A 23,224-nucleotide genomic window follows, 5' to 3' on the forward strand; every position below is an offset into this window, starting at 1 on the left:
GTGGATTCATTTCTTTGTTCTGCCTAACAGGATTTTAAGCCTAGGAAGTGCCCTCCCAGCCTCTGAGGAGTTGGTCATGCTAGCTAAAACTTTCCTCTGGTTCTTTTATACCTTTTTGATTTCTTATTTCAGTTAGGCAAGCCATTGAGTTGAAGTCTTCTATAAAATATATCCACCATATTCCATGTCATATAATGTAGAAGGACCAAGGGTCAATGATATAGTCCCAGAATTCCCATGGATAAGGGCAAAGATCACCTTGACAAAAACTCTTCACAAAAAGTCATTCCTGCCCTATGTAAAGTTGGATCTTGTTATGGTATTGGTACAAAACTTCCCCCAAAGATTCACACATTGAAGACTTGGTTTAAAAAGCAGCCATGTTCAAAAGTAGGGCTTTGGAGAAGTGATTACATCATGAGGTCTCTGTTTTCTCCTGCAGATTAAATTCAATGTCATACTAAAATTTTGGTGGCATTATTGCAAGGTGGTGGAAACTTAGGTTGTATGTCATTGGGGCACACTGTCAAGATTGTATTTCATCCTTGGGTACTTCCTATCTCTCTGGCTCTCCTTCCTGGCCACAAGTCCATGAGTACCTTTCCTTTCCCACACTTTCTATTATAGTATTGTGCCTCACCTCAGGCCTAAAAGCAGCAAACTAGATGAGTGTGAAATAAACCCTCTGAAGTCACAGGTCAAAGTAAGATTTCCCTATCTTGTTTACCTTGAATATTTTGTCATAGTGTTGTGATGTCCTCACAGAGAAGACCACTCTTACATGGGTTCAAGCCTACAGAAAGTCTTTATTAGCACGCTAGCTTGTGGTTACATGGAGTGTTTGGGACCCTAGTGCAGTCTCCAAGCCTGTTTTAGGGTTGGTTTCTAAGCATAAATGACACAACCTGGGTTGTTACACGTGTTCACAAAAACAGTTAACAGAATGAAACTACAAAAGCCAAAAACTAAGGGTAGTGCATTTAGAAACGTTCCCAGCTCTTTGTCATGGATTATGTCATTTGTCCTCATTTTTGGCATGTTTGCTGCTTACATGCTAGATTCAAGGCCTGAATAATACTTCTGCCTTGGCATAATAATAATAATAATAGTAATAATAATAATAATAAAAGTAAAAAGTAAAAAATAAAAATAAATGAGGCTGTAACCCAATTACTGGGGTTAAAGTCTGGGGTCCCATTACAACAGAGCCAAATGAGATTAACAGAAGTCAGATAATTTTCTTTTAGATCCTAAGAGCTCTGTGCCTTATTTTGTTACCTCAGTTATAGTATGTGTTCACATTTAACTGGATATCTTTCATGCATGTTGCCACCATGAAACACACAGAAACAGATAGAGATGCCTTCTTATTCTTTACCCCATGACCATAGATAGCATGATGTGTGTTTTTGTACAAATATGTAGGAATACACCATAGACCCAGACTAATACTCTGTTCCAGTTTTCTGGGGATAGATAAGAGAGAACATTGCCTATCTTTTAAAGACTCTTGGCTTGTGAGTTTCTTCTTATCCAATAAATTATTTCTTTGTTCTTTATCATGTGCTGCAGTAGAATCCATCAAATTTGTAGTGTAGGGTAGATGATGAAACTGATTGGTCCCAACATTTACCACAAAATAAAACACATAATAACTCTAATACTGCCAAGTTCTAACTAGCAAGTATTTTCCTATACTTACTTGGCCTTTTATTAATTCTGTTTACTGCTTCTGTTTGATGTGTCATGTGTAGGATCCTCAAACGCCTGTCTGTTAGTACTACACTTCTAAGAGAAGAATAAAATAAAGAATAAGGCTTCAGCTTGAGCATGCCTGGGTGAATCTCAATTCTTGCACTACCTTGTATAAACTGGACGTCATGAGAGTGCTCTCTTCATAGTCCTTATGCAAAAGAGAGGAGCTAGGCCTCTGAATGCTGGGGGTTGTTCTGGTGCTGCTATGTATTCAAATGCTAAATACTGGCTCTCAAGATTTGGTTGCAGACCCAAGGAGCACATTCTCAGGTGCACCAAAATAAGTTATGTAAGCTTTGCTTGCCAATCTTCTCTGACTGGTTAAATAAAAGTGGACCTTACCCAAATACTGGGAAGAATAGAAGTTGGCAAGGTTTGGGTTACCAGACTGGGGTCACAGGCAGGGACTAGGACAGGACGAGACAGAGAGAGAGAGAGAGAGAGAGAGAGAGAGAGAGAGAGAGAGAGAGAGAGAGAGAGAGGGAGGGAGGGAGAGAGAACACTGAAACGGGATGAATCAGGAGCACATGGCTCAGAGAAGTGCCCCCTGAGATCAGACTGACGGAGCAGAAATAACCCAGGCAAGACTCAGACAGCATGTAACTTGGGAGTGCAGCTGAGAATTAGCCAGTCTAACATAGAGAAACAGTTTAGAAGTAATCATTCAGTAATTGTGCTATGAATGGTTATATAAATCGCTGTGGATGGTTAAATAAATCAACAAGACACTGACTTGATTATTGGGGGGGCTGTCCGGGTTATAATAAAAACTAATAGAGTTATTAAATATCCTACAACAACATTTGAAATCACTGTGCCCTAGCCTCTGGTACTGAACGTTCATTAATCAACTAAGGTTAGTTTTAATTTTACCCTTTACTTTTTTTGTTCCTGTGTATGTATGAATGTTTTACCTCCTTATATGTCTGTACACTACTTGTCTACCTGGTATCCACTTCAGCCAGAAGAGAAGGTCAGATCCCATGGAACTGGAGTTACACGACAGTTGTAAGTGGCCATGAAAGTGTTGGGAACTCAACCCAGGTTCTCTGCAAGAGCAGCAAGTCCTTTGAACTGCCAAGCCATCTCTTCAGCTCCACCCTACATTGCTTGAGTATTCGTCCTTTTGGAGAACAGTACACTCCCTTGAGCAGTTTGCTATTAAGATGGTTTTATACAACTTCTCTACCATGATGTAGCAACCAATCCCTCATTTTTCCTAACGTTGAATACATCTTGCTTTTTATTGGTTCCTTGATAAAAACTATAATCATTTCCCTTGCTTCTGTTTGCTTCCAGAGAACAGGTACTTAACTTTGTATTGCAGTGAGTGACAAACCAGAACTGTCCTGTGGGCATCATCATCTCCTCCATAACATCACTGCATTTAAGGGGAAGAATAACTTTAGTGGTTTAATTCAAATATTTTACTCTTTTCTTTAATACAAGAATGTGAATGGAGGTTGGACACAGTGGTATGGTATCTACTTAGCATTCCTAGAACTTGGATATAACTGGGGATTAGAGTAAAATTCAGTGGTGTTTACTTAGCATGCAAGAGAACCTGGGCTCAATCCCTAGCACCACAAAGGAAAACAAAACAAAACAAACAAACAATAACAACAAAAGCAGTGTGGGTAGACTCATTGGTACTTGTAAGATCCTCAAAGATGTATAAAGACATAATCTCACCTCATGCATCTCCTGAAGGAGTCAGGGCTAACTAGGCTACTTTTGCATATCTTTCTTTTATGCACAGAAACACACATATGCAAATACACATAATCAAATTAATTCATATGTAGGTGCAGTGTTAATTTTATTTTTGCTCTTCTATTCTCTTTGCATTTATCAAATGGGTTATATTATTTACAGCAGTTGTAAGCTTCTTCTATGATGAAATGTGGTTGTGGTTTTTAATAGCTAGATAGTAATCCACAGAATGGATGTGTTGTATTTGTTTGACCTCATTAGTACAGATACTGAGGTAGGTTTCTATTCTGTGATTAGTGGTTGTGGTGGTTTGAGTGAGAATGGTCCCCCTAGGCTCTTAGATGTAAATGCTTGATTAACAGGGAGTGGCACTCCTTGAAAGGATTAGGAGATGAGGTCTTGTTGGAGGAAGTACGTCACTGGGAGTGAGGTTTGAGGTTTCAAAGGCCTGTGCCAAGCCCAGTCTCTTTTAGTGTGTACATCAGAATGTAGCCCTTGCCTACTTCTCTAGCACCATGCTTGCCTGCAGCCACACTCTGTGCCATTCTGATAATGGACTAAACCTCTGACTATGCTTGCAAGCTCCCAATTAAATGTTTTCTAAGAGTTAGCATGGCCATGGTGTCTCTTCACAGCAATAGAATAGTAACTGATACAATGGTGCTTCTAGCATCTTTTATATCTTTTATATCAAGCCTATTGATTCTGTACTACGTAATCACAGACCTGGAACTTCATGTCAAAGTGTGTGTTTATCAGCAATGTTTGCTAGGATACTGCTTAACCTTCACCTTTGGAGTACTGATGAACATATTCACCACATACCCAAGACTTTGTTTTGTATTTATAATTTTGATGTTTTCCTGAAAGAAGAATGAGTGAAAAGCTAAGAAGAATGCAGCTTATGAAACTTAACCTCTGAGCCTCCATGGAACCAGGAGCTCCTAATGCACACACACATATATATGGTTTTTAATCAGTTATTTAAGAATTTCAATGAATGTATTTGGATCATATTCATCTCTTCCTCCAACTCCTCCCAGAAGCACCTTATGCAACTTTGTGTTTTCATTGTTAAAACCCATGGGGTCCATTTGTGCTGCCTACATACCCTTAGGTGTATGTGGCTAGCACATCCACTGGAACATTGTCAATCTTTAAGGGCCATACCCTTAAACCAAAACTGACTGTGCCAGTAGTTGCCAATTCCCAGTAGTTCTTCAACTAAAGGTAGAACTTCATGCACAACTCTCTTTTGCTTTCCAGAATGGTAGTAGCGATTCCTGCCTCTACCAGCAATACAAGAAGAAACCGGATCCCAAATCTCTATGGCAATGGGTACTAGTACATTAGAGCTTTCTTGTTGATTTGTTAGTAAATATGTTGTAATGAGCTGGATGCAAAACATATCCAAAGTCTTTTTTGTATTTCAGTGGTTGAACTCTAGCTGTTGATGCTGTTTAAAGGGGCTTTGTGGGGCATTTTTAGAAGTAAGGGAACGCTTGGCTGTCAACTTGACTGCATCTGGAATTTACTAAAAGCTTCTAGATACATGTTACTATGAGGTACTTTTATTGATTAAATCATTTGAGGTAGGAAGACACATCTTAAATCTGGGCAATATCTTCTTTTAGACGCCTATATAAAAGACATGGAGGAAGGAAATGATTGCTCTTTGCCTGCTTGCCCTCATTCTCTGGTGAGTTCATTGCTTCACTGGCATTACTGCCTACATTTTCATACACAAGATCATCAGAGACATTAGCCCTCATGAAGCAAACAACTGTTAGATTCTTGAAATTTTTGGTGAGAGACAGCCATTGTTGGAATAGTTGGGCCACAACCTATAAGTCTCTTTAATAATCTCATTTTTATGTATAAAGATTCATCTTACACTGACTAATGCGTAATCTCTCCCTGCCCATAAGTTTAAAGAATTTCTTTGTATGTCTCAAGATTCATCCATTCTACAAATAAGATTGATCCTTTGCTATATTCTAGATCTTTTTGCAGGCCACAAAACAGAATTTCCAACAATCTGAAGGTTACAGTAATAAGAATAACTAATCAAAGTAAAATCAAGAAAAGAAAATAATGAAAAAGGAGTTGTCTAGGTGGCAGGCAGGTCTTCTGCTTACAAAATGTGGAGCACAGGAGACACAGGTTGAGTCAGGAGAGGAGCTATTGCAAGAAAATCCTTAGAGGTCCATGCATGCCTCCCCCATTCCTCACAAAAACACAAACAAGTTATTATTGGATTCTGTAGTTATATCTGCTCTCAATTATTTATGTAAGTTTGACTTTGTATTGACAGTATTAAAATTAATGCTTCAATATACTTCTGAAACTTTCATGTAAATACTGAATATGTAGAGCTCGAGTCATAAAAATACAATTACAAGATTTATTACTTTGATTTATTTAAATGGTGGATGCATAGCAGAAAATTGAGCAACATCTATTTTTTTAGACTTTGGGAGCTTGTTTTCTTAGCTAACTGGCATAAAACTGAACTAAAGGCCTTTATGATATAGAAATTATAAAATTTCCTCTGACTCTCTCTACATTTATGTAGGTGGAGTCTAAATCACAATAAATACAGCACCATCTGCAATTATGGTTAGTGTTCTTACTAATAGAGGAAAAATGTCCTGGTCATAAGGTGATACATGTAATATGCTCAATTGTCCCCAGATGACTGGGAAAGACAGCTGTCAGAGTGACATAGGTGTGGTGGTTTGAATGAAAATGCCCCACCCCCGCAGGCCCATAGGGAGTGGTACTATTAGGAGGTGTGGCCTTGGTGGAGTAAGTGTATCATTGAGGGTGTGCTCTGAGGTCTCAGAAGCTTAAGTGAGGCCTAGTGTCACTCTCTCTCTTCCTGCTGCCTGTCAATTCACATGTAGAACTCTCAGTTCCTTTTCCAGCACCATGCCTGCCTGCACATTGCTATGCTTCTCATCATGATGATAACAGACTAAACTTCCTGAACCTATAAGTCAGCCCCAATTAAATATTTCCCTTTATAAGAGTTTGCATGGTCATGGTGTCTCTTCACAGCAATGGAAACCCTAAATAAGACCTAATTGGTACCCATAGTGGAGTGTGACAGACCTGACCATGCTTTCAGGGATAATAGTGAAAGGACTTTGGAACTTGGACTAAAAAAGCCATTGAATGTTGGGATCTAAGTGGGATGTTCTATGGGAGCTTGGAAGATAAGAATGTTCACAGCATTGAAGAAGATAGAGGCCTGGCTTGTGAAGTTTCAGAGGGAAATTTAAAGACTATCGGGGCCATTTGCTATTATGATTTAAGATTCTGACATTCTGTTTAGCTGAAGCTAAATTATAATCTGTGGTTAGCAACATACTCACATTACTAAAGTGAAACCTTTGCTCTGCTAGGATACTCAATGCTGATAAGCTGAGAATTTAGCAGTGATTAAGAAGAAACTAACAGCACCTAGACAAAACCTGGAAAATATTTCCTGAGAGTCAGCATAATAAAAGCTGTGTTCCAGAGGCAACCAAGATTGGACCTTCTGCTGACAGCAAAACTTGGGTAGTTTTAGAGTCACCCAAATGGTACTGGATTTGAAGACATGAAGGGATCATGGAATGCTCAGACTTGGTATTATGAGAGGCCAGGAAAGGCCATTGGTGAAGGTGCAGCCTCAGTTGCAGTTAATAGCCCAGGACTGAAGGAGTCATGCAAAGAAGTTGAGGCTTGAGCCATGAAGAGAGCCTATGAGAGGCTGTTGGTGAAAGTGCAGCCCAGTTACAGCAGAAAACACTAGCATTTTGAAGATGCCAGTACCATAGGATGACCACCGAGAACAGCAGCAGCAGTGGAATAGAGCCAGCTAGAGCCTAGAAAACAAGCTATGTAGAGCTAGAAACATGATTTAGGCTCCTTGAAGGACCCAGAAGATAATGAGTAAATTCCAGATAATTGGACATTGAGCTATTAATACTGTTGGAGTTTGATTTTGCTTGATCCAGATTGTGATTGTGTCCTGGTTCTTTCCTCTTGAAGGGGGTATTTAATTTAATTCTTATTTTTTTAGGAGCCCACAGCTGAAAGACATTGAATTTTTAAAGAAAGATTTTATATTTTTAAAAAGATTGGATAGTTTAAAGAGTCCGAAAAATTATTTATTTATTTTTTTCTACTTTTTTTTTCGGAGCTGGGAACTGACCCAGGGCCTTGTGCTTGCTAGGCAAGCACTCTACCACTGAGCTAAATCCCCAACCTCTTCTACTTTTTTTTTTTTTCGGAGCTGGGGACCAAACCCAGGGCCTTGCGTTTGCTAGGCAAGAGCTCTACCACTGAGCTAAATCCCCAACCCCTCTACTTTTTTAAAAATTGAGTATTTCTTATTTACATTTTGAATGTTATTCCTCTTCCCGGTTTCCTGTCCATCAGCCCCCTAACCCCTCCCCCTCCCCTTCTATAAAGATGTTCCCCTCCCCACTCACCCCTTCTTACTACTCCCCCGACAACAATCCCCTACACTTGGGGTCCAACCTTGGCAGGACCAAGAGCTTCCCCTTCCACTGGTGCCCCAACAAGGCTATTCACTGCAACACATGCAATTGGAGCCATGGGTAAGTCCATGTTTAGTCTTTGGGTAGTGGTTTAGTCCCTGGAAACTCTGGTTGGTTGGCACAGTTGTTCTTATGGGGTTACAAGCTCCTTCACCTCTTTCAGTCCTTTCTTTAATTCCTCCAATGGGGGGTCCTGTTCTCAGTTCAGTGGCTTGCTGCTAGCATTCGCCTCTGTATTTAACATGTTCTGGCTGTGTCTCTCAGGAGAGATCTATATCCCGTTCCTGTCAGCCTGCACTTCTTAGCTTCATCCATCTTATCTAGTTTTGGTGGCTGCATATATATGGGTCACATGTGGGGCAGGCTCTGAATGGCCATTCCTTCAGTCTGTGCTCTAAACTTTGCCTCCATGTCCCCTCTATGGATATTTTTGTTCCCCTTTTTAAGAAGAAGTGAAGCATCTACATTTTGGTCATCCTTCTTAAGTTTCATGTGGTCTGTGCATTGCATCTTGGGTAATTCCAGCTTTTGGGCTAATATTCACTTATCATTGAGTGCATACCATGTGTGTTTTTCTGTGATTGGGTTACCTCACTCAGGATGATAATTTCTAGTTCTGCCCATTTGCCTATGAATTTCATGGAGTCATTGTTTTTGATAGCTGAGTAGTACTCCATTGTGTAGATATACCACATTTTCTGTATCGATTCCTCTGTTGGAGGGCATCTGGGTTCTTTCCAGTTTCTGGCTATTATAAATAAGAATGCTATGAATATAGTGGAGCATATGTCTTTGTTGTATGTCAAAGCATCTTTTGGGTATATGCCCAGGAGAGGTATAGCTGGGTGCACTGTCTAATTTTCTGAGGAACCTCCAGACTGAATTCCAGAGAGGTTGTACCAGTTTGTAATCCCACAGAAACTGGAGGGATGGTCCTCTTTCTCCACATCTTTGCCATCATCTGTTGTCACCTGAGTTTTTGTTTGTTTCTTTGTTTTGTTTTGTTTTGTTTTTTGCTTTTTTAATTATGTATACATCATAAAGTTTTCTGCCTGCATGTATGCCTGCATGTGGTTGCTGGGAACTGAACTCAGGACCTCTGGAAGAGCAGACAGTGCTCTTAACCTCTGAGCCATCTCTCCAGTGTCACCTGAGTTTTTGATCTTAGCCATTCTCACTGGTGCGAGGTGAAATCTCAGGGTTGTTTTGATGTGCATTTCCTTAATGACTAAAGATGTTGAACATTTCTTTAGGTGCTTCTCAGCCACTTGATATTCCTCAGCTGTGAATTCTTTGTTTAGCTCTGTACCCCATTTTTAATAGGGTTATTTGGCTCTCTGGAGTCTAACTTAAGATCTCAGAAGATGGAAAGACCTCCCATGCTCATGAATTGGCAGGATTAATATAGTAAAAATAGCCATTTTACCAAAAGCAATCTACGGATTCAATGTAATCCCCATCAGAATTCCAATTCAGTTCTTCATAGAGTTAGAAAGAACAATTTACAAATTTATTTGCAATAACAAAAAAACCAGGATAGCTAAAACTATCCTCAGCAATAAAAGAACTTCTGGCGGAATCGCCATCCCTGACCTCAAGCAGAACTACAGAGCAATAGTCATAAAAACTGTATGGCATTAGTACAGAGACAGGCAGATAGATCAGTGAAATAGAATTAAAGACCGAGAAATGAACCCACACACCTATGGTCACTTGATCTTTGACCAAGGAGCCAAAACCATCCAGTAGAAAATAGGTAGCACTTTCAAAAAATGGTGCTGGTTCAACTGGAGGTCACCAGGTAAATTGATCCATTCTTATTACCCTGTACAAAGTTTAAGTCGAAGTGGATCAAGGACCTCCACATCAAACCAGATACACTCAAACTAATAGAAGAAAAGTTGGGGAAGAGTCTCAAACACATGGGTACTGGGGAAAATTTCCTGAACAAAACACCAATGGCTTATGCTCTAAGATCAAGAATGGACAGATGGGACCTCATAAAACTGTAAAGCTTTTGTAAGGCAAAGGACACTGTCATTAGGACAAAACAGTAACCAACAGATTGGGAAAAGATCTTTACCAACCCTACATCCGATAAAGGGCTAATATCCAAAATATACATTGTTATACCTTTAATGAGCTACTCATACTCATCAGTTTAGGAAATAATGATTATTTATTCTTAGACCCAATTTGACATCTCAACAGCAAAATGAGTTCTTTTCTATGCCCAGGTACCTACTTCCTTTCAGAGATTTTGAGAATTGTATATTTCTTTACACTTGGGGAGTTTCTTGTTATGTAAAAGGAAATGTGTGTGTGTGTGTGTGTGTGTGTGTGTGTGTGTGTGTGTGTGTGTGTCCCAAGACTTATCAATTGGGTGTGGCAATGCTTTTATTAAATTACCATCTAAGGAAATTTTCTTTAGGGGACTCGATTTGTTTCCTCGTGTTTTAATATTTTCTCAAACTATAGTCTTTCTTCAATTTTTCCATTCCTCCAATTATTTTTAATAATTTTTACTCTTGGGCAATTTCACACATATATTGAATCATATTCTACTGGAGTTAAAAGTGGTTGTGCGGCACCATGTGGGTGCTGGGAACTAAACCTAGGTCCTCTGTAAGGACAGCCAGTGCTCTTAACCACTGAACCATCCCTCTCAAGCTGAGAAAGAAATTTGAAAATAAGAAATACTTAATGAGATTTCAAGACACCTTGTAGAAAATGCATGGCCGATAAAGTGTGCACCTGCAAACAACAGTCTAACAAAGCCAGGAGACTAGACCTGAGGGTGCCAAAATTGTTGACTTCACTGGAAAAAAACCAAAGGGAGAGAAGGGAGTTAAAACTCTTCCAGCTATACTGAAAAAAGGAATGCACCAGAAAGCAGGACTGCACAGAATAGAGATGGAGAAATCCATGTTTGCTAAAGTGTCTTAGATGGAACTGCTTTTAGAACTCTGCTTTTAGACAAGGAGAACATGCTCTAGGCAGTGGACAGTAATGAAAACCACCTCATTAGAAAGTGATTGAGGCAGCTGATGGCGTGTCTGCATACCAATGGTCAGAGCCCAGAGTCTTCCAGCATCCCTAAATAAAATACCCATACAGGAAAGTTTTTGTTTAAATACCTCCACAAAATTTAAAAAAAAATTAAGTAGAATTTGTGATGTCCCAAAGGAATGAGAAAAATGCCATACAGGCTATGAGTTTTGTTTTGTTTTCTTTTCTTTTCTTTCTTTGTTGTTGTTGTTTGTTTGTTGTTGTTGTTGTTGTTGTTTGTTGTTGTTGTTGTTGTAGTCCTTGGCCTCCTCAGCATCACTTTGGCCTCTGTGTACATGTGTTTTCTGATCCATCATCCTCATCATTGTACTCAATTACCAACACTGTGTGGGCACAGTACGCAGAGGTGAGCTGTACTGTTTGAGTCTCTACATGAATGCTCATGCAGAATTACTAAACTTTCCTAGACTGTCTTTCCCTCACTAGTAAAAGTAGGCTTATTTATTCTCAGAGCAGTAAGATAGGACACGCACTTCCTAGGAGGGTCAGGGATTAGCTCAGCTTGTAGAATGCTCCCCTAGCAGGCAAGCCCAGGCTTCATCTCCAGCAGTGCATAAACTGAGAGTGCTATAACACATGCTTGTCATTTCAGCACCCAGGAAGTAGAAGCAGGAGGATCAGGAAGTTCAAGGCCATCTGCTGAAATGTTGTGAGTGAAGACCAGCTTGGAATGCCTAAGACCTTGTTTGTCTCCAAGTAAGAGGAGGAAGAAGAGAAGAAGGAAGAGGAAGAGGAGGAAGAAGAAGAAGAGGAGGGGGAGGGGGAGGGGAAGGAAGAGGAGGATAAAAAGAGTAGAAAGAGGATGAGAAAGAATAAGAGGAAGAGAAAGTACATAAGGAGGAGGAAGAGGAGGAAGAACCACCCACTGCTTAATAAAATTAATGCCAAGTGCCATTTTCTTAGACTCAAAAAGAATGCTAGAATTCTGAGAGAACATTGTGTGAATGGGGACTAAAACTCTTTTCAGAATATACTGATTTTCCTTCCAGAGCATAATAACTATAAGTAGAAGTTGAGTGGAGGTACTTGAAGATGTGTGTGGCGTGGGTCTGCATTTATCTGTAGCCTTTAGAGCTAAAGATTACACCCCGAGGGTTGCCTTGCTGTTCAGAAGGATCCTAGGGAAGATTGGAAAATTACAAATAGGGCTGGAAACTTTAAAATGTACCGTGACCTCACACAGTTAATGCTGATATTGGGAAGCAGTCTCTTAACCCACATTAAGGCATCAAAAGATGTCTTCATCCTTTTCATACTTGTACATTTGGGATAATAAAGGATTCTTTCTTGCAGCAAACAATTGGCTTGCTTCAGACCATCCAAGGTTTCCGGCAGAGCAGGATGAAGACCTGGGTTTCCAATACTGCTGGTTCTAGCCCATACACTTCATTATTGAGGAATCTCCCAAAGGGATGCTATAGACACCAGGAATCTTGGTGGCCCCAGACCTGACGGGTTGCTTGAGAGCTTTGGAAACTGATGAAATGCTCAAGTTAAGGAGAATAAGAGCATGAAAGCACGTCTGTGCCAAGGCATCTCAAACGCTGGAGTAATAGTGTCATTTTTATAATGATACTTTAAGTTTACTGGGGTCTTAGAACATTACAGCACTCACTCACTCACACATGATGGTCTCCATTGTACCCACAGGGTTGTACAATGTTTTAGTCAATGGTAGTGATAGCAATAGTGTGGAGGAGCTCATATCATTGAAAATGGACTTTCTCCCCTCTTCCTATTGCAAGAGGAGGGTGCTTGCCACACCAGCAAATCCACTCCAGGAAGCACCATGTCCTTTAGATGGCAAAAGGCAGTGAGAGGAAACCAACTCATGTCCTTTATTGTATTTGTGTGGAAAAAGCAGGGGAGGGGAAAGATTCAGGTTTGACTACTTTAGATAATCCTGCCAGGTTTGGAGCCATGTACTGGCTGCATGGTGCTTGCCTTATGTCAGATGTTGATGTGGAAAAAGGGAATCCTGGTTTGGTATCTTAGATTTTGACAAAGGTTGTTGAGAATGGAGGCTGCAAATGGAAGACTTGTTCGTGGAGAGCCCTTTGCTGACACTAAAGTGTTCTCTCTGACAGGTGTGCATGTTTTTAGTCAGGTAGACTGCAAACACTAGTGCATCAAGATCACAGAAAATAGGAGCTGAGTACGTGGCTCATTCAATAAAGCGCTTTTCTTACAAGCGTGGGAATCTGAATTTATTCCCAGTATCCATGTAAATAGTTGGGCCCTATGGCTCACAGCTATAATCCCAGCTCTGGGAAAAGGAGATAGAGAAACTCTAAAGCTCACTGGCCAAACAACATAGCCTAATTGCTAAGCCTCAGGTTCCAGTCTCCAGTCTCTGGCTTTCACATGCATGTGTCAATTATACCCCACAAGAGTGCGCGCGCGCGCGCACACACACACACACACACACACACACACACACAAAATATATATATATATATATATATATATATATATATATATATATGTCACACTCACCCCATGTTCTTCACTAAACAAACCCCTCTTACTATAAACATGCTTCTGTCTCTTTTTTTCAAAAGTTACTTTGTCTGTGGTAGTCTTTATATCTTGAAATAAAAGAATATATATATTATGTGTGTATGAGTATTATGTAATATTATGTATCTATATGCATACACAATGTACATACACACCACACACATGTGTGTGTTTGTTTATATATGTGTGTGTACAATTATATAAAACTGATATATAAAGATGATTTTTTTGCATGTAACTTGAGACTCACCTTTTGAAATACGCAATAAAGACTTCATGTATAGAGTTAGTTACATGGGTTTGAATTCCTGAAATTAGACTAGAGGTATACAGCTGGGAGTCTAAGTATCTGCCTGTCATATGTCTATGTACTATGATTTGAAGGATTTTTCATATTTTCATGTGTTGGAAAGTTGATGTCCAAATGGTTATGCTAATGGTACTGAGAGGTGAGGTCTCTAAAAGATTGGATCCTAAGAGTTTGTCCTTATGAGGGACTGATTATTCTATCCCTCGATGAATTTATGGATTCTCAAGAGACTGATTTTGTTCGGGAGGTGAGCTGAGGGTGTACTGCCTCACAGTGAAATGCCCTGGGCTGCACAGCACTAAAGAAGTCCTCCCCAGAGACCAAGCTGACACTGGCCCCATGCTCTCCACTGAACAAACCCTTCTTACTATAAACACACCTCTGTCTCTTCAAGGATTACTTTGCAGTGGCGAAAAAAAAGCCAACATGGATTTGTGCAGCTGATGTTGGGTATGCATTGGATTCTCAAGGGGAAAAGCATGGGATAAAAAGGGTTATTTGAAGCTTGGAGCACCTAATATTACAAGAACAGAGGAAGGTGAATTTACAAATAAAACAGGGGACAATATCAGAGGGCTGGCCTTGTTCTCTGCAAAGCTTCCTTCACAGCAGCCTAGCAGAATGTATGGTTCGGGCAGGTGTACGTGTGCCCTGATTAGAACTGATTAAGATACTTATTTTTTTTTATGAGATCCAAACTCTAGGCTCTTACATTCATCTAGCAAACCCTAACACACCCAAGCTTTCTGGCAACCTCCTGAAATGTGCCAATGCTTATAAATTTTGTCTGCCATTTAAAGACATTACTTTGTAATGCAGGCAGGAGGGGTTCCCTCATGCCTCCTTTCTGAAGGACTTTCCTTTCCCACTATGATGTGATGTTGGGCTCTTGAATATCCTTAGCCTTTTGTCCTGTTAAGGTGCTTGTTGTTTGCCTCTACTCCCTGTTAGGAACCGTGTAGGGTAAGTAATTAATTAAAGCACAGGGTTTGTAGGCAGGTAAGACTTGGTTCAACTCTCAAACCTCCAATTAACTGCAGTGTGTGAAGCTGTGCTTTCTTCCTCAATGAAATGGAAGTGATTGCATCCATGAAATAATTTGGTTTTGAGGAGTGAAGATGGCAGGCAAATTGCTTTGGCAAGAAGATGCTAAAATTTGATATGTGTTCAATGAATTAAAAGTGCTACATTTTCTGACTGTGATTTCTGGTACTGGGCCATGTTCATTCAATCTGAAAATTGCCACCATTGTAGAATTTAGAGGAATGCAAGTCAAAAAGTCAATGTGCTCGCAAACCATAAAATTTTGTAGAAGAAAAGAAAGTAACCTTGAAAGATTAAAATTTTATTTGTAACAAATTGATCAGTCTCAGAGTGTTACTCAGGCTTACAGGCCTACAAGCCCATGTGTGCGAGTATGTTCTGTACAGTAAGATACCCGCAGGAGCATGACTCCTTCAAAGAGCTTGGTTCTGAAAGAACTGGAATCCTGAACAGTGCTCTCGGATCTTCTGATCCCTTTGGTGATTTTTTTAAAAAAACTATATCCGATAACCTTCCTCTGGTCTTTCTATTTAACTTGGATTTCAGTTTCTGGAAGATAATTTTACATTCTAACTTTTAGTAGTGTCAGAACGTATTTGATCCTCCTTGACTCTCTTAGCCAGCACTGGCCAATAACAAGATCTGTTTGATCTCTCATTATCTCTTAAGCCTTGGACAAAGTGATGAGCATGTTTGTCACTCACTATTTTCTAGTTAGATTCAAATTTCAGGGATTTGTATGTTAAGCCATGTTTTCTTGAAGTCTCTTAGAAGCCATTCATTTATTCTTTTCCAAATCATTAATGATTGATTGTTAGCCCCACTGGAATCATTCTTAAGCACTGGTAGCAACTTTTCATGGGTAGTCACTATTCATGGTTTTGAGGATAACTTCGATGACCACTGTCCCATTACTTATTGTAAAGCTAACATCAGAATGGCTCTTGCAGTAATTTGGTCTAGAAGTTGTTTGTAGGGATTCACACAGAATCCCTTCTTTAGATGTTTGTTGAGCCTCTGACTAGTCAATATAATCTTCACAGCCAAAACTGCATATGATCGTTCCATTGATCAAAATAGTAATTGATGCTGACAAACTCCTATTCCTCATACCAGAAAACAGATATTGTATTACTTTTCCTCACAACTGCCCACTCAGGTACTTGCATAATCATGTTGCCAGGTTCTGGTTCTGGAGTCAGAACAAGGAGCCTATACACTTCTGGAAGCTCCTTGAACCACATTAAGCCTTATTGGCAATCAGAAGAAGACAAAGGAGAATACTTACCTAGAATATACAAATCATGAACTCTCCAACAGCCTTTTATAACACTTACTATTAATCAACTACATTCTAAATAAGGTATTCATTGTAATATCTGTTTACATTTCCCCCTAAATTTATCTCGTTACCTGTGCTGTCTCCCTCCTCCCATTGCTTCCAACCCAGCATGGTTGTTAGGAAGCAAAGATCTTCACACACACACACACACACAAACACACACACACACACACACACACACACACACACACACACGCCCATAGCACAGCTCCACAACAAAGCTTAACTACAGAGAAGACTCTAAAATCCCATCTGATCCATTTCTTCTGCCACTCATTTTTATCTTAGTTTCTTGAGGCTGTCTGTCTAGAATTAGAATTTGTATGCACCAAGTTTTATAAATTCAAGCATTTACTTTTCTGCTAGAAAATCAAACAAGGACAAAAAATTGCTTAATTAGCATTTTCAATCTCTAGTCTCCGTAAGTCATGGGTTTTATATATATCATGTATTATTTTTTTTAAGAAAGATCTCACTATGTAGACCAGGCTAGCCTAGAACTCACAGAGATCCTTTTTATATCTGCCTCCTGAGTGCTGGAATTAAAGGTGTGTGCCATCATACGAGGTTATATTTCATTTCATAATAATATCTCCAAATTGTAATTTATTTGCATATTATTTGTGGTAGAGAGTATTATTGAGATTTCAAAACAACAATCGAATGTGGAGTGCAAACTAGAAATAGCTCTTAGCTACTTCAGGGAATGAAGAATTTTACATCTTTTTGTTGTTGTTGCTGTTTTTTTCCTTGTTAGTAGAAGTATAAATGGATAGATAGTTCTTTTGTGAATTCCAGAGAATGTAATTTAAAATATTTATTTATTTATTATTTATTTACTTACTTATTTACTTTATGCACTTGTGTGTTTTCCTGCATGAGTTTGTGTGCCTGGAAGCCATAGGTTGTCAATCCCTCGGAAATAGAGTTTCAGACTTTTGTGAGCTACCCAAAGTGGGTACTGGGAAATGAACCTGATCAAGAACACTTAGCACTCCTAACCTCTGAGGAATCTGTGCTGGCTAGTTTTATACCAGCTTGACAGAAGCCAAAATTATCTAAAAGAAAGCCACCTAAATAGGAAAAAAAATGGCTCCATAAGATCTGGTTCTAGAGCATTTTCTTAATCAGTGAATGATCAGGGATGGCCCAACCTATTATGGGTGGTGCTATCTCTGGGCTAGTGATCCTAGGTCCTGTAAGAAAGCAGTCTGAGCAAGTGACAAGAAACAAGCAATTAAGTAATAAGTACTTCTATGTGGCCTTTGCATCAGCTCGTGCCTCTAGGTTTCTACTTCGTTTTAGTTCCTGCTCTGACTTCTTTCCATGATGAACAGTGTTGTGGAACAACGATGAGACAGCCTGACTCCGTTTTAAGATTAGAAGCTGCTTTGTTACAAGGTCAAAATAAGTTCATTCCTTTTTTTCTGTAAAACTTGAGTTTGAATGTGTCCTATCCCATTTCCTAAATTTGACATGTTCTATACCTTATATTATGATCTCTACCCTGATAGGATAAGATGTTCTGTCAAATCTGACAAGTTTTTATGTAGCCAAAGCCCTAGGAAACCTCTTAGCCTAGCAGTTTTGGGTTTTTAAAAATTCCATTTATCCTGTATTCATAGCTATTCACTCAAACCCCTTTGTAGGACGATAGCTTTGTCTGGCAGAAAATAAAGCTTGCTTAATTTGACAAAAAGAAAGAAAGAAAGAAAGAAAGAAAGAAAGAAAGAAAGAAAGAAAGAAAGGAAGGAAGAAAGAGAGAGAAAGAAAGAAAAAGTCAGTGGCCTTTATTCTTGTTGGGTGGGATTAGCAGTATAATTCAAATAAAGACTTTTCTCCCCAAGTTGCTTTTGGTCATGGTATTTCATCATAGCAATAGTAACCCCAAGAAATTGGTACTAGGATAGTGGGGTATTATTGTGACAGAACAGGCTATGTTTTGGGGAGGCTCCTAAAAGGTGTTTGGAACTTTGAGCTAGAAAAGCCATTGAGTGTTGATAACTCATTGGTGGTTCTGTCAAGCCTTGAGGATAAGCATGTTGAGAGCAGTTCAGACAATGGAGGGTTAGCTTCTGAAGTTTGAGAGGGAAGCAAAGACTTTAGTGGGCTATTTGTGAAAAGTCTGTGATGTCTGGTCAGCTAGAGCTGAAGAATTGGCTGATTAACAAGAAACCAGAACCTCTAAAGTATAACATTTACATTAATAGGACAATTGATTCTGGTTAGCTAGAACTGAGAGCTTAGTGGCAATTAAGAAGAGACCAAATCACTGAGGTGAAATTTTCTGGGAAGTACTTTCTCACAGAAACTGTGTTCCAGAGGCAGCCAAAGTTATACCTGGAGCTGGCAGCTGAACTTGGTAGTATAAGAATCTTTTGGGTAGTACTTGTTTTGAAGGCATGAATCATGGTGAACAGCTGAAATATGGCACTTTAAGAGGTTAGGAGACAATATTCGTTGATGAAGGTACAACCACAGTGATAATTGAAGGCCCAGATTGAAGGGATCATGCTGAACAGTTGAGGCTTGGCACCATGAAGAGAGACTAGGAAAAGCCATTGGTAAAAGTGAAGCCTACCTATGCCCAAAGACCTCAGAATTTTGGAGATGGCAATGTCATGGAATGGCCATCAAGAATAGCAGCAGCCTTGGAGTAGAACTTGCCTAAGCTTAAAGGTCAAGCTGTGTGTGCTGCAGAGGGCAAAGCCAAAGAAGTGGCCCAAGCTCCTTGGAGGAGCCCAGAAGACCATGAGTGGGTCTCAGATGCTGAACTTTGAGTTATTTGCCCTATTGGAGTTTGGTTCTGCTTTACAGGAGGCCGTACCAGCAACAAGAACCATATATAAGACAATGCCATCTGCTCACCAAGTCCCTTTAAAGCATATCCAACAGCCCTAAACTGCACCCCTACCCTGGGCTCCATATTCTTCTGATCCACAACTTTAACAAAAGACTTTTACTTTACTGGAGGCCATGCAATGCTAGAAATCATGGAGACTAAACAGGTACCTAGAACCCCAGAGATCACGGAACCCTAGGGTCAAGCTTGACATCCAAACCCAAGAGGTCACACAGACCATAAAAACTCCACTGGAGACTCCCTACTAGAACTGAAGTGTCTCTTGTCACCAGAACCCCAGTCTACTTAAGCCAGAAGACCAGAGAAGAAACAGAAATCAAGGGGGGAAAAACTTCTAAAAAAAAAAAAAAGATAAATTCAGTAATTAGCAGCTAAAACAATAATAACCTCAAATCCAAATGACAAGAGTCCAGCATTAAGACTATAATAAAACCACCCAGGACAATATGGCACCCCCAGGGCCTAGCTATCCTACTACAGGAAGCCCTGAAAATCCTAATACAGCCAAACCACAAGAAGATGATCTTAAATCCAATCTTATAAAGATGATAGAGGCCTTTAAGAGTAAATTAATAAATCCCTTAAAGAAATCCAGGAAAATGCATCAAAGAGGTGAAGGCAATGAATAAAACTGTTCAAGTCCTGAAAATAAAAACACACAAACTAAGGAAATCCTGGAGATGGAAAATCTAGGTAAGTGAAAGGAACTACAGATACAAGCATTGTTGTGCCTCAAAGTGTTCACGAACCTCAAAAGACCACCAAGGAGTCATTGCCAATGCAATTGCATTAGTGTCTCTTTATTGCAGACTCAGGCTTGGACTTGCCTCCAACCCAACCCTGACACAGCAGAACGGAAAGGCAGAGCAGCTTCAAACCCTCAGCAGGATAATGTTTTATAGGAAATGGAGCAAGTGAGGGGGTGTCAAGCATGGCAGGCATCTAATAGGAAGACTATTGTAAGCCAACAGGTAGGTGCTCTAAAGCAAAACCATGAGCAATCACAAACGGTCTGAGAGTACATCTAAAACAATCTGATTAATCTTTGACTGTGGCTAGCAAGCTGCTCTCTTTCTTTTAAGATGAAGGCCAGTCCTAAGATAGAGGAGGTTTGGCCTCTCAGCATCACCAATAGAATCCAAGAGATGGAAGAATCCCAGGCATAGAAAACATGGCAGAAGAAATCAATGTATCTGTCAAAGAAAATGTTATATCTAAAATGTTCTTGGCACAAAACATCTAGAAATCTGGGACACTGTAAAAGGACCAAACCTAAGAATAATAATAGAAGAAGAAGATTCCTAGCTCAAAGGCCAGAAAATATTTTCAATAAAATCATAAAAGAAATTTTTGTTAGTCTAAAGGAAGAGATGCCTACAAATGTACAAGAAGCTTTCAAAAGGCCAAAGAAATTAAACCAGAAAAGAGTCCCTGCACCATATATCAATCAAAACACTACATGAATGGAACAAAGAAAGATGATCAAAAGCTGCAAGGGAAAAAGGCCAAGTAATATATAAAGATAGACCTGTTAGAATTGCACGCAATTTCAAAAAAAGAAACTCTAAAAGCCAGAAGGGAATTAGATATTTTGCAGACTGTAAGAGACCACAGAGGCCAACCCAGTCTACTATATTCAGCAAAATTTTCAACCTCAATAAGTGGAGAAAACAGGAAATTCCATAACAAAATGAAATTTAAACAGTATCTATCTACAAATTCAGCACTACAGAAGGTACTAGAAGGAAAGTCCAACCCAGTGAGTTTAACTACACCCAATAAAATACAGGAAATAAATTATTTCATACCAGCAAAACCAAAAAAAGCAAACACACACACACACACACACACACACACACACACACACACACATGCGCACTACCACTGCCAACATCAAAATAATAGGAATTAACCATCATTGGTCATTGATATCTCTCAACATCAATGAACTCAATTTCCCAATAAAAAGACATAGGCTAATATAATCATGTGAAAACAGAATCTGTCATTCTTCTGCATAAAAGAAATATACCTCAACATCAAAGACATTACCTCTGAGTGAAGGGTTGGAAAAAGATTTTCCAAGCTAATGGATCAAAGAAGCAAGCTGGTATAGTCTAACCAAATAGGCTTTCAACCAAAATTAATCAAAAGATAGATGGAAGGACACTTCATACACATCAAAGGAAAAATCCACCAAGATGACATCTCAGTTCTGAACATCTATGCTACAAACGCAAGGGAACCTACATTTGTGGAAGAAACATCACTAAAGCTTAAATCTCACATCAAACACCATACATTAGTAGTGGGGGACTACAACACCATATTCTGATCAATGGACAGGTCATCCAGATAGAAACATAAGAAGAGAAATAATGGAACTAACAGATGTTATACCAAATGTACAACAAATATCTACAGAACTATTTACCCAAATACAAAAGAATGTACCTTCTTCTCAGCACCTCAAGTAACCTTCTCCAAAATTGAGCATATGCTTGGCCACAAAGCAAGTCTCAACAAGACCAGAAAACCCCCAGTATGTTATTAAACCACCATGTGTTAAAGCTCGAACCCAACAACACAAGCAACAGAAAGATTTACAAACTCATGGGAACTGAACAACTCTCCACTGAATGACTACTGGGTCAAGGAAGAAATAAATGAAGAAATTAAAGACTTTATAGAACTCATTGTAAATGAATGTATGACATATACTAGCTTATGGGACACAACGAAAGTAGTGCTAAATGAACATTTTATAGCACTAAGTGCCTTCATGTAGAAACTACTGAGATCTAAATCCTAGCAATTTAACAGCACACCTAAAAGCTTTAGAAGAAAAAGATGCAAAAGAGCAACAGATAGCAAGAAATTGGGCTGAAATCAATAAACTAAAAACAAAGAGAGCAATATAAAGAATGAATGAATCAGTTAATTCTTTGAGAGAATCAACAAGATAGACAAACCCTTAGCCAAACTAAAAGATAGAGAAACAATATCCAAATTAACAAAATCAGAAATGAAAGAGAGGATGTAACAGTGGACACCTAGGAAATATAAAGAATTATTAATTCTTATTCAAAACCAGTACTCCACAAAATTGGATGATCTAAAAGAAACAAATGGATAGTTTTACTGATAGATACCACTTGCCAAACTTGAATCAGTATTGAATCAATAATTTAAATAGACCTATAACCCCTAAAGAAATAGAAGCAGTCATTAAAATTCTCACAACCAAAAAAAAAAAAAACTCCCAGGACTAGATAGATTTAGCACAAAATTATACCATACCTTCAAAGAAGAGCTAATACTAATACTCCTCAAATTATGCCACAAAATAGACTCAGAAAAACAGTGCCAAATTCATTTTATGAAGCCACAGTCACTCTGATACCTAAACCACACAAAGACAGCATATAAAGAGAATTTCAGACCAATTTTTTTCGTGAACATTGATGTAAGAATACTCAATAAAATACTCACAAACCAAATCCTAGAACACATGAAAAGGATCAGATCATCCAACATGATCTAGTAGGCTTCATTCCAATGATGAAGGAATGATTCAACATATGAAAATATGTTAATGTAATCCACAATATAAACAAATTGAAAGAAAAAAAACCCACATGATCATCTCAGTAGATACTGTCTTAGTTAGGGTTTCCATTGCTGTGAAGAGATACCATGACCATGGCAACTCTTATAAAGGACAACATTTAATGGGGGCTGGCTTACAGGTTCAGAATATTATCAAGGTGGGAGTATGGAAACATCCAGGAGAACATGGTGTTGGAGGAGCTGAAAATTCTGCATCTTGTTTCAAAGGCAAACAGGAGAGCACTGCTGTCTTCCACACAGCTACGATGAGAGTCTCAAAATCCACCCCTACAATGACACACTTCCTTCAACAAGGTCACACCCACTACAACAAGAACACACTTCCTAATAGTGCCACTCCAAGCATATTCAAACCACCACACATGCTGCAAAGGCCTTTGACAAAATCCAACACCTCTTTATAATAAAGGTATTGGAGAGATCAGGGA

This window comes from Rattus rattus, chromosome 3 (genome assembly GCF_011064425.1).
Source record: "Rattus rattus isolate New Zealand chromosome 3, Rrattus_CSIRO_v1, whole genome shotgun sequence".
In the NCBI taxonomy this organism is placed as follows: domain Eukaryota; kingdom Metazoa; phylum Chordata; class Mammalia; order Rodentia; family Muridae; genus Rattus; species Rattus rattus.